At 44.9% G+C, this 14,417-nt stretch overlaps 1 protein-coding gene across 1 annotated transcript in view; it reads right to left on the bottom strand.

Annotated features, from left to right (window-relative positions):
• The window catches only part of ELOVL2 (ELOVL fatty acid elongase 2), a 345,230-nt gene that overhangs the window by 272,593 nt on the left and 58,220 nt on the right, over positions 1 to 14,417 (bottom strand). The gene's annotated exons all lie outside the window — the stretch shown is intronic.

Here is a 14,417-nt window from a genome sequence, read left to right on the forward strand (position 1 = left end):
AGATCCACGCCTGGTCTGTCAGGCCGTAAAATACAGAGGTGTGAAACCGGCCTTAGTCAAAGCTGAGAATTCTGAAATATCTAATGTGTGCATTATGCATTCCGGCCATTTGTTTCAATAGGATCTGTATAATGCTCCACTTATCCTGTGTTGATGCTGCAGAGGAATTAAACACTTGCTGCCAAGATCTGTGAGGTCTTGATTACAGAGGCTATCAACAATAAGTAAGTTTATAGGTTTTAACTCTATTAAATGTTATTTAACCTCTAACTGTTGCATTTTTTTTTCTTTTTTCAACCCAAATGACCAGAGGCAACTGACTTCTTGTCAATTTTTTTTTTTTCTAAATTTTTGTGCTGTGGCGTTAGATCAATTAAAGGGCACCTGTCACCCCCAAAATCGCTGGTGAGGTAAGCTCACCGGCATCAGGGGCTTATCTACAGCATTCTGTAATGCCGTAGATAAGCCGCCGATGTTACCTAAATGAGGAGAAAAAGACGTTCGATTATACTCACCCAGGGGCGGTCCCGCTGCTGTCCGGTCGGATGGGTGTATTCGGTCCGCTCCGGCACCTCCCATCTTCGTTCCATGACGTCCTCTTCGGGTCTTTACGCCGCGGCTCCCGCGCAGGCATACTTTGTCTGCCCTGTTGAGGGCAGAGCAAAGTACTGCAGTGCGCAGCCGCCGGAAAGGTCAGAGAGGCCCGGCGCCTGCGCACTGCAGTACTTTACTCTGCCCTCAACAGGGCAGACAAAGTATGCCTGCGCCGGAGCCGCGGCGTAAAGACCCGAAGAGGACGTCATGGAACGAAGATGGGAGGCGCCGGAGCGGACCGAATACACCTATCCGACCGGACCGCACCGGGACCGCCCCTGGGTGAGTATAATCGAAAGTCTTTTTCTCCTCATTTAGGTAACATCGGCGGCTTATCTACAGCATTGCAGAATGCTGTAGATAAGCCCCTGATAACGGTGAGCTTACCTCACCAGCCATTTTGGGGGTGACAGGTTCCCTTTAAATGGAAGTGATCATCGGAATATTACCTATTGAATTGAGTAAATCAAGCTTTTGTTTTAATTTTTTGAGGATTTTTTTTTTTGTTTTTTTTCCTCTTACATATCATCTGCATTTTAAAAGAAAAAAAAATTAGATTGGCCATCGGGACTATTTCAGACCCTAACTTCCTTTTATGTTTTAGGAAACATGTACATAGCTGCAAGGGTCAAGGTCTGACCCTATCTTTTTATTAAAGTGTCTAATGAATGCGTGCAAAGGTCATTGTGAAGGTAGGTGGAGCTGCAATACAACCTTTTGGTGCATCCTGTGTTGTCAGCTGTGTATTGAGGTGTAGTAGTCCAAAAACAACCCGGTGGCCAGTGCGATAATTGCAAATATATACAGTAGTGTTCAAAATAATAGCAGTGTGTTAAAAAATGAGTTAATCACAAAATCTTTATACTACTTTTAATTTCCATGCATTGGGAACATATAATATGCAAATTGCCTCTTCAGAGAAAAAGAGGACTTAAACTCTATAGCGCCACCTGTTGGAAGTAGCGATCCTACAAGTCACAATCAACCCTATAACGAGTCTTGCAATATGACTTAGAATAAAAGCCAAATCAGTATCTCAATTCGCAGACACGGTGTTTTGGGCTGTTGGCCCTCGTCAGTGCGAAGCATGAGAACTAATTTGGCAATTTGCATATTATATTTCCCAGAGGAGCATTGCACGGCGAATAAGCCTCCTTACCTTGACAAGCCAGAGCTGGTATGTCACGCTCCATAAGGAGAAACGTTACCCCTTAAACCCCAGTTGGGAACATATACACATTTCTCTTCATGTTTTGAATTAGGAAGTGTGTAAATTGTAACTACTTTACAGAAAATAGCAAAAAAAATGAACATTGAGCTATTCTAAAAATAGCAGTGTCTGCATTTGTCTTTACAAACATACAATTTGTATTTTTTTGTGGATTTAGCATTCGTGTGAATCACTAACCTAATATTTAGTTGCATACCCACAGTTTTTTTTAGAACTGTTTCACATTTATATTGCATGGTCCACCAACTTCTGGCACCTGTCAACTGTTATTCCTGCCCAGGATGATTTGACTACATCCCACAACTTTTTGGAATTGGTTGACTTTGCTTCAGAAACTGCATTTTTATGGTCAACTCACAAGTGTTCTATTGGATTAAGGTCCATGATTGGGCTGGCCACTCATAACCTCAATTTTGTTGGACTAGGACCAAGATTTTGCTTGTTTACTGGTGTGTTTCGGGTCCTTGTCTTGTTGAATCACCCATTTGAAAGGCATGTCCTCTTCAGCGTAAGGCAACATGACCACTTAAAGTATTTTAATATATGCAAACTGGTCCATGATCCCTGGTATGCGGTAAATGGGTCCAGCACCATAGTAAGAGAACCTGCCCATATCATGATGCTTGCACCGACAAGCTTCAGAGTGTACTGTTGCTTGAATAAATAATCTTTATTTTTATATAGCGCTAACATATTCCGCAGTGCTTTACAGTTTGCACACATTATCATCGCTGTCCCCGATGGGGTTCACAATCTAAATTCCCTAACAGTATGTTTTTGGAGTGTGGGAGGAAATCCACGCAAACACGGGAAGAACATACAAACGCCTTGCAGATGTTGACCTTGGTGGGATTTGAACAGAGGACCCGAGCGCTGCAGTGCTATCCACTAAGCCACCGTGCTGCCCTTGAATGCAGAGTTTGGGGATTGTCTGACAAACTGTCTCTGCTGCCCTTGGACCCAAAAAGAAAAATTTTACTTTCATCAGTCTATGAAATGTTTCTCGATTTCTCTTTAGGTTAGTTGATGTGTTACTTGGCAAGTTGTATCTGCTATAGTTACATGTGGTGGTGTTGTGTGGTTTGTTTGTTTTTTTTGTTTTTTTTTTTAACAGTGGGACTTTGCAGGGACCTCTTGCGAAGATTAGCTTCACACAGGCGTCTTCCAACTGTCACAGTACTCATAGGTAACTTAAGTGTCTTTGATCACTCTTAAAGCAAACCTGTCATCAGGTTTGGTTGATGCGAGTTACGGCCACTGCCTTTCAGGTCTTATCTACAGCATTCTATAATTGGCCTCTCTGAACTTTCCCGGTGCCTGCGCACTGCAGTACTTTGCTTTGCCCTCAACAGGGCAGATAAGTACGCCTGTGCTGGAGCGTGATGGCGAGGAGCCATGAAGCAAGCAGGAGGGCAGCATCGCTAGAAGATGGGAGGCGCCGGACAAAGACCTGCGACACCCACCGGACCGCCAGGCAGATGAGTATATTAAGTTATTTTTCTTCTCTTGCAGGTCGGCTCGGGGGTTATCTACAGCATTATAGAATGCTGTAGATAAGCCATGAAAGGCAGTGACCGTAACTCGTATTGGCTAAACCTGGTGACAGGTTCCTCTTAAATAAGGGCCGCCTGATTCATACCTGTTTCTTCACAGAATGATTGACCTCACTAATTGATCTCCACACTGCTATTATTTTGAATCTAATACATACATGCGAAAACATACAGATCATGAATGGCGAGTCTGTTGGTTTTGTTAGAATCTACTGCACCAATTAGTAAATTGTTTGACATGTGGTAATATAATTTATACCAATAGCAGTGATTAATTTGGTTAGTCATATTGAACTGCTATTATTTTGAACACTACTGTATAATTGTTTTTTTTTTTTTACAGTTTTAGACCAAATCTTGTATAAGAGAAGTTTTTAGATTTGGATGTATTTAATTTTTAAGTGGGGAAACCCAAACACCCTGTTTAAGATTCAGGAACTTTGCCTTAGGAATACAGTTTAAACCAATGGTGTCACATTAATGTTGTATAATTGTGTCAATTACTTGTCTGTGCCTCACCAAACGCACTTTATACTCTGTACCACTAGCGTTTTAAGAATTTAACTTGTACGTTAAGTGATTGTACATACATGCGGACAGTGTGGTGTGTATATTTTACATGGATATGACAGCTTATATTTCTTTAGTCTTTAATTCTCTTAAAGCAATGATGGCAGATCCTTCATAGCAAGTAATGGCACCAAGCAGCAGAATTATGCACACTATTACCTGCTGCGTCACTGTATGTTTACACCATGTGGGTCTTTGTTCTCATAGGGCATTTTATTAAGGCTCGCTGAGGAATGTCTTGTCTTAGAATATGCCTCTTCAGTGTTATAAACCATTATTAAAGGCGATGTACCTTTATAGAAAAGACAGTAATTAAAGCCTTGTGTGTTTTATTGAAATGTCAGATTTATTTATGATGTTGTTGCATTCATTAAAGGTAAACTGCACCCTCTCCTTTTTTGTAATGCTTTCTTTGCTCACATTTTATGCATCTGTTCAGTAAATTGTGGGATTGGTTAGGGGTCTCTATAGTGGGACCCATACAAATGTAACATTTGATCGCCTGTCAAGTAATTGGCAGTGATGAGCAAACGTGCTCAGATAAGGTGCTATGAGTGTTTTTTTTTTGGTGTGCTTGAAAAATATATTGGAGTCCCTGCAGCTGCATGTCTCGTGGCTGTTTGGCAGCCACAACACACGCAGAGATTGCCTAGCAGGCAATCCTTGCATGTGTTGCGGCTGTTGAACAGCCTCGGGGACTCAACATATTTTTCAACCACATCGAAGGCACTCGTTTAGCACATGAGCATTCTTAGAATAACCCCTTATACGAGCACGTTCGATTATCACTAGTCATTAGGTGATAACCTTGTTTGGTGTGAACAAACGACTTTGCAGCGTTTAGCGCTTCCCTCCAGCTGGGGCTGTCAAAACATCTGTCATCTACGACGTATGGAGAAAGTTCATCTTTGAGCCTTCTCCACATACAGTGGTGGGAAAAAGTGTTTGCCCCTTCCTGATTTCCTATTCTTTTGCATGTTTATCACACTTAAATGTTTCCGATTAAAAAACAAATTTAAATATTAGACAAGGCTAACACAAAATGCAGCTTTTAAAGGCAGGTCTTTATTAAGGGAAAGAGAGATCCAAACCTACAAGGCTTTGTGTAAACAAGTAATCCCCCTCCCCCCCCAAAACATAAATTCACTGTGGTTTCTCAGCCCCCCCATGACAGCACCACGGAGAGAGGGGGACTGCCCTTCAGGGACAGAAAACCTACAGATTAAAGGGCGGTACCTCTCCCTCGCATCAGTTGGTTTCCTGTCCCTGACTGGTAAACCTTAAGTGTGCGGTACCTGGGAAGAAGAGGCAGGAGCCGAAGATCCGGGAACCTCCAGTCTGGGTATTGGCAGCGGGGAGGCCACGGCTGGTGCGGTGCCCAAAGCCGCCACTGCTAGGACTGATGTGTCTGTAGGGTGAGTGGGGGAAGCTGGGCCACTGATCCTCTTTGTAGAGGAGGCAGGGGCTACCGGGGTTCAGTCAGAGGCACATGAGAACTGTGCCAGAGGACGCAGGTGGAGCAAGATGGCCACCGCTCTGGAAACAGTACTACTTCCGGGTCCCCTGGCAGGCGCATGCACAGAGACTCCCAAGTAATGCAGTGCAGGGGAGAACCGGAAGTGACGTCACACGCGCTCCAGATTTAAAAACTGCAATACAATATTCCTAATAAACGGAAAAACACACACAACTATGGGGCTGCAGCATGTTGTAATTAAAAACCACAAATATATATGTGACCCATAGTAAATCTCAGGACATATCCTGACACACTGAAATCCAACTGGAAAACACCACAAACATAATTCAGTGTAATAAAGTCCAAGAGTTGCAAACATATATGCAAAAGATATTTATTGATAATTTACACAAGATGAATGGCAGAACACATGGTTAAAAAGTGACGGATTTTACCAATATACACAAGGCAGAGAGAGAATATGTGGAGCCCTAGGAGACATCGCAAAGTAACAAATGTCAGTGCACCGGACCATAACACACAGTGGCCGCGTCTCCGATCACATACCTGATATCACAGTAGGGACACACGTACTCTCCCGCCCTCCCCAACGCGCGTTTCGGAAGTGAGAACTTCCTTCCTCAGGGGGTATGGGTGAGGAGACACCACTACAATTAAATAGAGCCCCAGGCCGGAAGTACGCGCCGGCCAGCAGGAGAAGCGCCGCCCACCCAGAAGCGCCGCACAACGCTGCCGACGCCAGAACACATGGGGCCCCATGTGACCAGGACGCCAGATAGCGGGCGGAGCCAAGAGGTAAGACGGAGCAACCCCCACTGCACAGCAAATACCGGCAGCCATGTTGGTATGGGGCAACAGCCCTTAGTACATACATAGCCAGCGGCTAAGAATAAAAGTGCGGAGCCGGATACAAATAACCACGGCATCGGACACACTGGAATCGCAGGACTGCGGCACACAGTAGCCGACAGGCACGCGCCACCCATCCAACGGCATCGCACCACTGCAGACACCAGATCACATGGGGACCCACATGGACCCCGTGTCAAACAGTGGGCGGGACCAGGGATAAGGGCAGAAGTGCCACACGGCCAATGTGCATCAACAGTAATGCGAACAATAACCAATGGAACAGATGTATACAAGAACACATATGAACACAAAAATAAATTGGTGATAAAACCAAACACAATATAGTGTACAAATATAGACACTCACAACATGCGACCTACCCAAAACAATTTTTTACAGTAATAGAAAAAATAATTGAGTAGTGGAGTGATCACATGATAAGTATGTAACCAATTATAACACATATAACGACAACAACATCATATACAACATATAAACAAATACATTTGGTAACAAAACATAGATACAATCTGTATAGATCATCACAAATAATCGGACGCCGTGGGAACCAGCATCAAGAAACCGCATCAACTCAGAAACCGCAGACACATGTGCGTAACAGGCATCACTTGGACCGCTCCTTCCCATAGTATAAACAACATATATGGCAGATGAAACATTGTCACTGAAAAAATAGATAAAAACACAATTAAAAACAAATAACACACAAGTATATGGAAAAAAACCCCGCACTAATTAGTGCACATCACCCGGGAGACCCCAAGAATGGAGCAAACGATAGGCACTCATTAAGGCCAAATGGGTGGACCGTATTCAACGTCCAGATCCACCTTGTCTCCAGTCTTGCCAGGCGCCCAGATAAACCACCACCCCTAATGTTGATTTTCAGCCACGTACCCTAAACAGGGTACTATCACAATTGTGCAGATTTTTAAAATGTCGTGGTATCGTCTTGAGGGTGGAGGTGTCCGTGTGACCGGCCGCCGCCTGAATGTCCAACACGTGCTCCCTCGTACGAACCTTAAGTTGGCGTGTTGTTAAACCAACATAAATAAGGCCGCATGGGCACGTGGCATAGTAAATTACGTACCTCGTGGTACACGTGATACGTTGACGAATCTCAAAAGACCTTGTGCCACCAGAGTTAGAGAATCTGTCACAACGGTCAATATTAGGACAGGCGACGCACCTGCCACACGGAACACATCCACCCCTCATTCTAAATCTATCAAGAAAGGTGGGAAGCGGGCGCTCAGGATAATGGCTGGAGACAAGGTGGTCCCTCAGATTCTTAGCCCGCCTAAAGGACATAGAAGGTCTAGATGGTATGATCTTTTTCAACACAGGGTCCACCCTAAGAATTGGCCAGGCCCGTTCCAAAATGGAACGAACCCTATTGGACTGCGAGCTAAATGTCGTAACAAACCTTACTTGGTCATCCGTCCTTTTAGAATTCCCTTTGTGACTCGTGTTGTATAATAAATCATTTCTCACAGCATGCTTGGCTCGATGGTAGGCAGTCTTAACTACCCTGCGACTATATCCGCGTGCTAGAAAGCGCTGTCTCAATTCCTCCGCCCTAAACTCGAAATCTACGTCGGAAGAACAGATCCGACGTAACCGGAGGAATTGACCCACTGGTACGGAACGGATCATATGTCTGGGATGTCCAGACGAAGCATACAACAAGGTGTTAGTAGATGTCTCTTTTCTATAGATGTCAGTTTGCAATACACCATGTTGGTCCCGTCTAATAGTGACATCCAAAAAATCAAGAGACACTCTACTATGACAAAACGTGAGGTGTATGTTCAGGTCATTACTGTTCAAAGTACAGATAAGTTGCCCAAGATCGACGGGTGTGCCCTGCCAGATAAAGAAGATGTCGTCGATGTACCGCGTCCAAAAGGGGACGCGATCCATCAACCCCTGTTCATCTGACAGGAAGAGGTCCCTCTCCCACAGCCCCAGGAAGAGACCGGCATAGGCCGGCGCAAAGGCCGCCCCCACGGCGGTCCCCCGGAGCTGCAGGTAGAAGGACCCCTTAAACACAAAAAAATTGTGTGTAAGGGTGAACTCCAATAGTTCCAGCAGAAGGCCCCTCAACTCCAAGGATAGTGAAGAAGTACCCAGGAAAAAACGTACGGCCGCCATACCATCATGATGTTTAATATTGGTATAGAGGGACTCAACATCTGCCGAAACCAAAAGAGAATCACCCTCCAAACACAACCCATCGACCCTGCGCAACAAATCACCAGTATCTTTAAGGAAGGACGGGAGGCCCGAGACAAGCGGTTGGAGGTGAAAATCGATCCATTTGTTAACATGCTCCAGGAAGTTACCCCTGCCAGAGATAATTGGTCTACCAGGCGGTGATGAGATGTTCTTATGTATCTTAGGAAGGAGATACAAGGTTGGGATAGTCGGTTCAGGGACCGCTAGTGCCGATGCCAATTGTTTGGTGATAATGCCGTCCTGGAAGGCCCTATCCAAGATATCGTCCAGCTTAGAGCAATATACCTCAAGAGGGTTGTACGTAAGTTTCTTATAACAAGTCGCATCACCCAACTGGCGAAACGCCTCTTTTTCATACATATTGCTGGGCCACAGGACGACATTACCACCCTTATCAGCAGGTTTAACTATGACATCCGGCAGCCCCTGTAGATATCCCAACCTGTGTCTCTCTTCCACTGTGAGATTATCCTTAACCACAAATTTTGGGACTTGATAAAGCTCCTCCATCACCACCTGGACGAACAACTCAATATTGGCACAGGTGGATAGTGGGGGAAACTTCCTGGACCGTGGGCGAATAGAAGGTGGGATCTTACCTCCATCACCAATGTGCTCACTAGCCAACTCCTCGAGCACTCTCAGGGCCTCCTGTTCTTCCTCTGTTGGAAAAAGTTTAGAAAGATGGTTAGTACCAAAATATCTTTTGAACAGCAATGACCTGGCAAAGATGTGGAGATCCTTGATAGTGGTAAAAAGATCAAACTTAGGTGTAGGTACAAAGGAAAGACCCTTACCAAGGAGATCCACATCCGTTTGAGTCAAAGAATAGTGAGTTAAATTAATCACCTTATTACCACGACTAGAAGTCGAGAAGAATTTCCTCTTATAGGGGTGATATGAATGGTCACGGAATCTTGAGGCTTCCTTTGATGTTGTCATATTTACGGATGTCGAGGATAGGTCAGACTGCCCACTTATTGAAGAAATCGAGACATTTGAAGCACTCTTACGTGGATCCAAATTGTTATATTTTCGCCATAGATAGACTTTTTTAGATTGATAATCTCTCAGATCCCTAGCGTATTTAGTCATCTGTGTATCCTGAATTTTTTTGACCAAAGTATCAGTTGATTTCTCGAGATCTAATTCAAACTGTCCAAATTCAAACATCTGTTCCATTGGTTATTGTTCGCATTACTGTTGATGCACATTGGCCTTGTGGCACTTCTGCCCTTATCCCTGGTCCCGCCCACTGTTTGACACGGGGTCCATGTGGGTCCCCATGTGATCTGGTGTCTGCAGTGGTGCGATGCCGTTGGATGGGTGGCGGGTGCCTGTCGGCTACTGTGTGCCGCAGTCCTGCGATTCCAGTGTGTCCGATGCCGTGGTTATTTGTATCCGGCTCCGCACTTTTATTCTTAGCCGCTGGCTATGTATGTACTAAGGGCTGTTGCCCCATACCAACATGGCTGCCGGTATTTGCTGTGCAGTGGGGGTTGCTCCGTCTTACCTCTTGGCTCCGCCCGCTATCTGGCGTCCTGGTCACATGGGGCCCCATGTGTTCTGGCGTCGGCAGCGTTGTGCGGCGCTTCTGGGTGGGCGGCGCTTCTCCTGCTGGCCGGCGCGTACTTCCGGCCTGGGGCTCTATTTAATTGTAGTGGTGTCTCCTCACCCATACCCCCTGAGGAAGGAAGTTCTCACTTCCGAAACGCGCGTTGGGGAGGGCGGGAGAGTACGTGTGTCCCTACTGTGATATCAGGTATGTGATCGGAGACGCGGCCACTGTGTGTTATGGTCCGGTGCACTGACATTTGTTACTTTGCGATGTCTCCTAGGGCTCCACATATTCTCTCTCTGCCTTGTGTATATTGGTAAAATCCGTCACTTTTTAACCATGTGTTCTGCCATTCATCTTGTGTAAATTATCAATAAATATCTTTTGCATATATGTTTGCAACTCTTGGACTTTATTACACTGAATTATGTTTGTGGTGTTTTCCAGTTGGATTTCAGTGTGTCAGGATATGTCCTGAGATTTACTATGGGTCACATATATATTTGTGGTTTTTAATTACAACATGCTGCAGCCCCATAGTTGTGTGTGTTTTTCCGTTTATTACTATATCTTTTCTGTGTTATGCACAGGTGTGTCGAATTACACAATGGACTTCAGAGCCAAGGATAAAGCATGGCTCAATCAGATGGACAAGATGTTTGATAGTAGCATGGCTGGTGCGCACTGCCCTGGGGAGTCCAGCTGGGACACTAAGCTATCCACCATTAGAAATTTACTTGACAAACGATCACGATTATGGTGGAATCGTCAATTTCTTGAAAAATATAAATTGAATGGAATGATCCCTAGGGGACTGCGGGTTCGGGTCATTCCGTCCTTCCCTATAGATGACTCGGGATTTGTTGATAAGTGGGAAGATGCCTGTAATTCTTGTTCTATTGTATTTTTACAATTACTAATAGATCTGAATACCACTAATATTAATGAGTTAGATGGTTTAATTGATACGGCACAGGCCGATCTACGGAATGGGTGCCCACCGGAGAAAATACAGCAGTTTGAATTAGATCTCGAGAAATCAACTGATACTTTGGTCAAAAAAAAAAAAATTCAGGATACACAGATGACTAAATACGCTAGGGATCTGAGAGATTATCAATCTAAAAAAGTCTATCTATGGCGAAAATATAACAATTTGGATCCACGTAAGAGTGCTTCAAATGTCTCGATTTCTTCAATAAGTGGGCAGTCTGACCTATCCTCGACATCCGTAAATATGACAACATCAAAGGAAGCCTCAAGATTCCGTGACCATTCATATCACCCCTATAAGAGGAAATCCTTCTCGACTTCTAGTCGTGATAATAAGGTGATTAATTTAACTCACTATTCTTTGACTCAAACGGATGTGGATCTCCTTGGTAAGGGTCTTTCCTTTGTACCTACACCTAAGTTTGATCTTTTTACCACTATCAAGGATCTCCACATCTTTGCCAGGTCATTGCTGTTCAAAAGATATTTTGGTACTAACCATCTTTCTAAACTTTTTCCAACAGAGGAAGAACAGGAGGCCCTGAGAGTGCTCGAGGAGTTGGCTAGTGAGCACATTGGTGATGGAGGTAAGATCCCACCTTCTATTCGCCCACGGTCCAGGAAGTTTCCCCCACTATCCACCTGTGCCAATATTGAGTTGTTCGTCCAGGTGGTGATGGAGGAGCTTTATCAAGTCCCAAAATTTGTGGTTAAGGATAATCTCACAGTGGAAGAGAGACACAGGTTGGGATATCTACAGGGGCTGCCGGATGTCATAGTTAAACCTGCTGATAAGGGTGGTAATGTCGTCCTGTGGCCCAGCAATATGTATGAAAAAGAGGCGTTTCGCCAGTTGGGTGATGCGACTTGTTATAAGAAACTTACGTACAACCCTCTTGAGGTATATTGCTCTAAGCTGGACGATATCTTGGATAGGGCCTTCCAGGACGGCATTATCACCAAACAATTGGCATCGGCACTAGCGGTCCCTGAACCGACTATCCCAACCTTGTATCTCCTTCCTAAGATACATAAGAACATCTCATCACCGCCTGGTAGACCAATTATCTCTGGCAGGGGTAACTTCCTGGAGCATGTTAACAAATGGATCGATTTTCACCTCCAACCGCTTGTCTCGGGCCTCCCGTCCTTCCTTAAAGATACTGGTGATTTGTTGCGCAGGGTCGATGGGTTGTGTTTGGAGGGTGATTCTCTTTTGGTTTCGGCAGATGTTGAGTCCCTCTATACCAATATTAAACATCATGATGGTATGGCGGCCGTACGTTTTTTCCTGGGTACTTCTTCACTATCCTTGGAGTTGAGGGGCCTTCTGCTGGAACTATTGGAGTTCACCCTTACACACAATTTTTTTGTGTTTAAGGGGTCCTTCTACCTGCAGCTCCGGGGGACCGCCATGGGGGCGGCCTTTGCGCCGGCCTATGCCGGTCTCTCCCTGGGGCTGTGGGAGAGGGACCTCTTCCTGTCAGATGAACAGGGGTTGATGGATCGCGTCCCCTTTTGGACGCGGTACATCGACGACATCTTCTTTATCTGGCAGGGCACACCCGTCGATCTTGGGCAACTTATCTGTACTTTGAACAGTAATGACCTGAACATACACCTCACGTTTTGTCATAGTAGAGTGTCTCTTGATTTTTTGGATGTCACTATTAGACGGGACCAACATGGTGTATTGCAAACTGACATCTATAGAAAAGAGACATCTACTAACACCTTGTTGTATGCTTCGTCTGGACATCCCAGACATATGATCCGTTCCGTACCAGTGGGTCAATTCCTCCGGTTACGTCGGATCTGTTCTTCCGACGTAGATTTCGAGTTTAGGGCGGAGGAATTGAGACAGCGCTTTCTAGCACGCGGATATAGTCGCAGGGTAGTTAAGACTGCCTACCATCGAGCCAAGCATGCTGTGAGAAATGATTTATTATACAACACGAGTCACAAAGGGAATTCTAAAAGGACGGATGACCAAGTAAGGTTTGTTACGACATTTAGCTCGCAGTCCAATAGGGTTCGTTCCATTTTGGAACGGGCCTGGCCAATTCTTAGGGTGGACCCTGTGTTGAAAAAGATCATACCATCTAGACCTTCTATGTCCTTTAGGCGGGCTAAGAATCTGAGGGACCACCTTGTCTCCAGCCATTATCCTGAGCGCCCGCTTCCCACCTTTCTTGATAGATTTAGAATGAGGGGTGGATGTGTTCCGTGTGGCAGGTGCGTCGCCTGTCCTAATATTGACCGTTGTGACAGATTCTCTAACTCTGGTGGCACAAGGTCTTTTGAGATTCGTCAACGTATCACGTGTACCACGAGGTACGTAATTTACTATGCCACGTGCCCATGCGGCCTTATTTATGTTGGTTTAACAACACGCCAACTTAAGGTTCGTACGAGGGAGCACGTGTTGGACATTCAGGCGGCGGCCGGTCACACGGACGCCTCCACCCTCAAGACGATACCACGACATTTTAAAAATCTGCACAATTGTGATAGTACCCTGTTTAGGGTACGTGGTATCGATATGCTGAAAATCAACATTAGGGGTGGTGGTTTATCTGGGCGCCTGGCAAGACTGGAGACAAGGTGGATCTGGACGTTGAATACGGTCCACCCATTTGGCCTTAATGAGTGCCTATCGTTTGCTCCATTCTTGGGGTCTCCCGGGTGATGTGCACTAATTAGTGCGGGTTTTTTTTCCATATACTTGTGTGTTATTTGTTTTTAATTGTGTTTTTATCTATTTTTTCAGTGACAATGTTTCATCTGCCATATATGTTGTTTATACTATGGGAAGGAGCGGTCCAAGTGATGCCTGTTACGCACATGTGTCTGCGGTTTCTGAGTTGATGCGGTTTCTTGATGCTGGTTCCCACGGCGTCCGATTATTTGTGATGATCTATACAGATTGTATCTATGTTTTGTTACCAAATGTATTTGTTTATATGTTGTATATGATGTTGTTGTCGTTATATGTGTTATAATTGGTTACATACTTATCATGTGATCACTCCACTACTCGATTATTTTTTCTATTACTGTAAAAAATTGTTTTGGGTAGGTCGCATGTTGTGAGTGTCTATATTTGTACACTATATTGTGTTTGGTTTTATCACCACTTTATTTTTGTGTTCATATGTGTTCTTGTATACATCTGTTCCATTGGTTATTGTTCGCATTACTGTTGATGCACATTGGCCGTGTGGCACTTCTGCCCTTATCCCTGGTCCCGCCCACTGTTTGACACGGGGTCCATGTGGGTCCCCATGTGATCTGGTGTCTGCAGTGGTGCGATGCCGTTGGATGGGT

This window comes from Ranitomeya variabilis, chromosome 6 (assembly GCF_051348905.1).
Source record: "Ranitomeya variabilis isolate aRanVar5 chromosome 6, aRanVar5.hap1, whole genome shotgun sequence".
In the NCBI taxonomy this organism is placed as follows: domain Eukaryota; kingdom Metazoa; phylum Chordata; class Amphibia; order Anura; family Dendrobatidae; genus Ranitomeya; species Ranitomeya variabilis.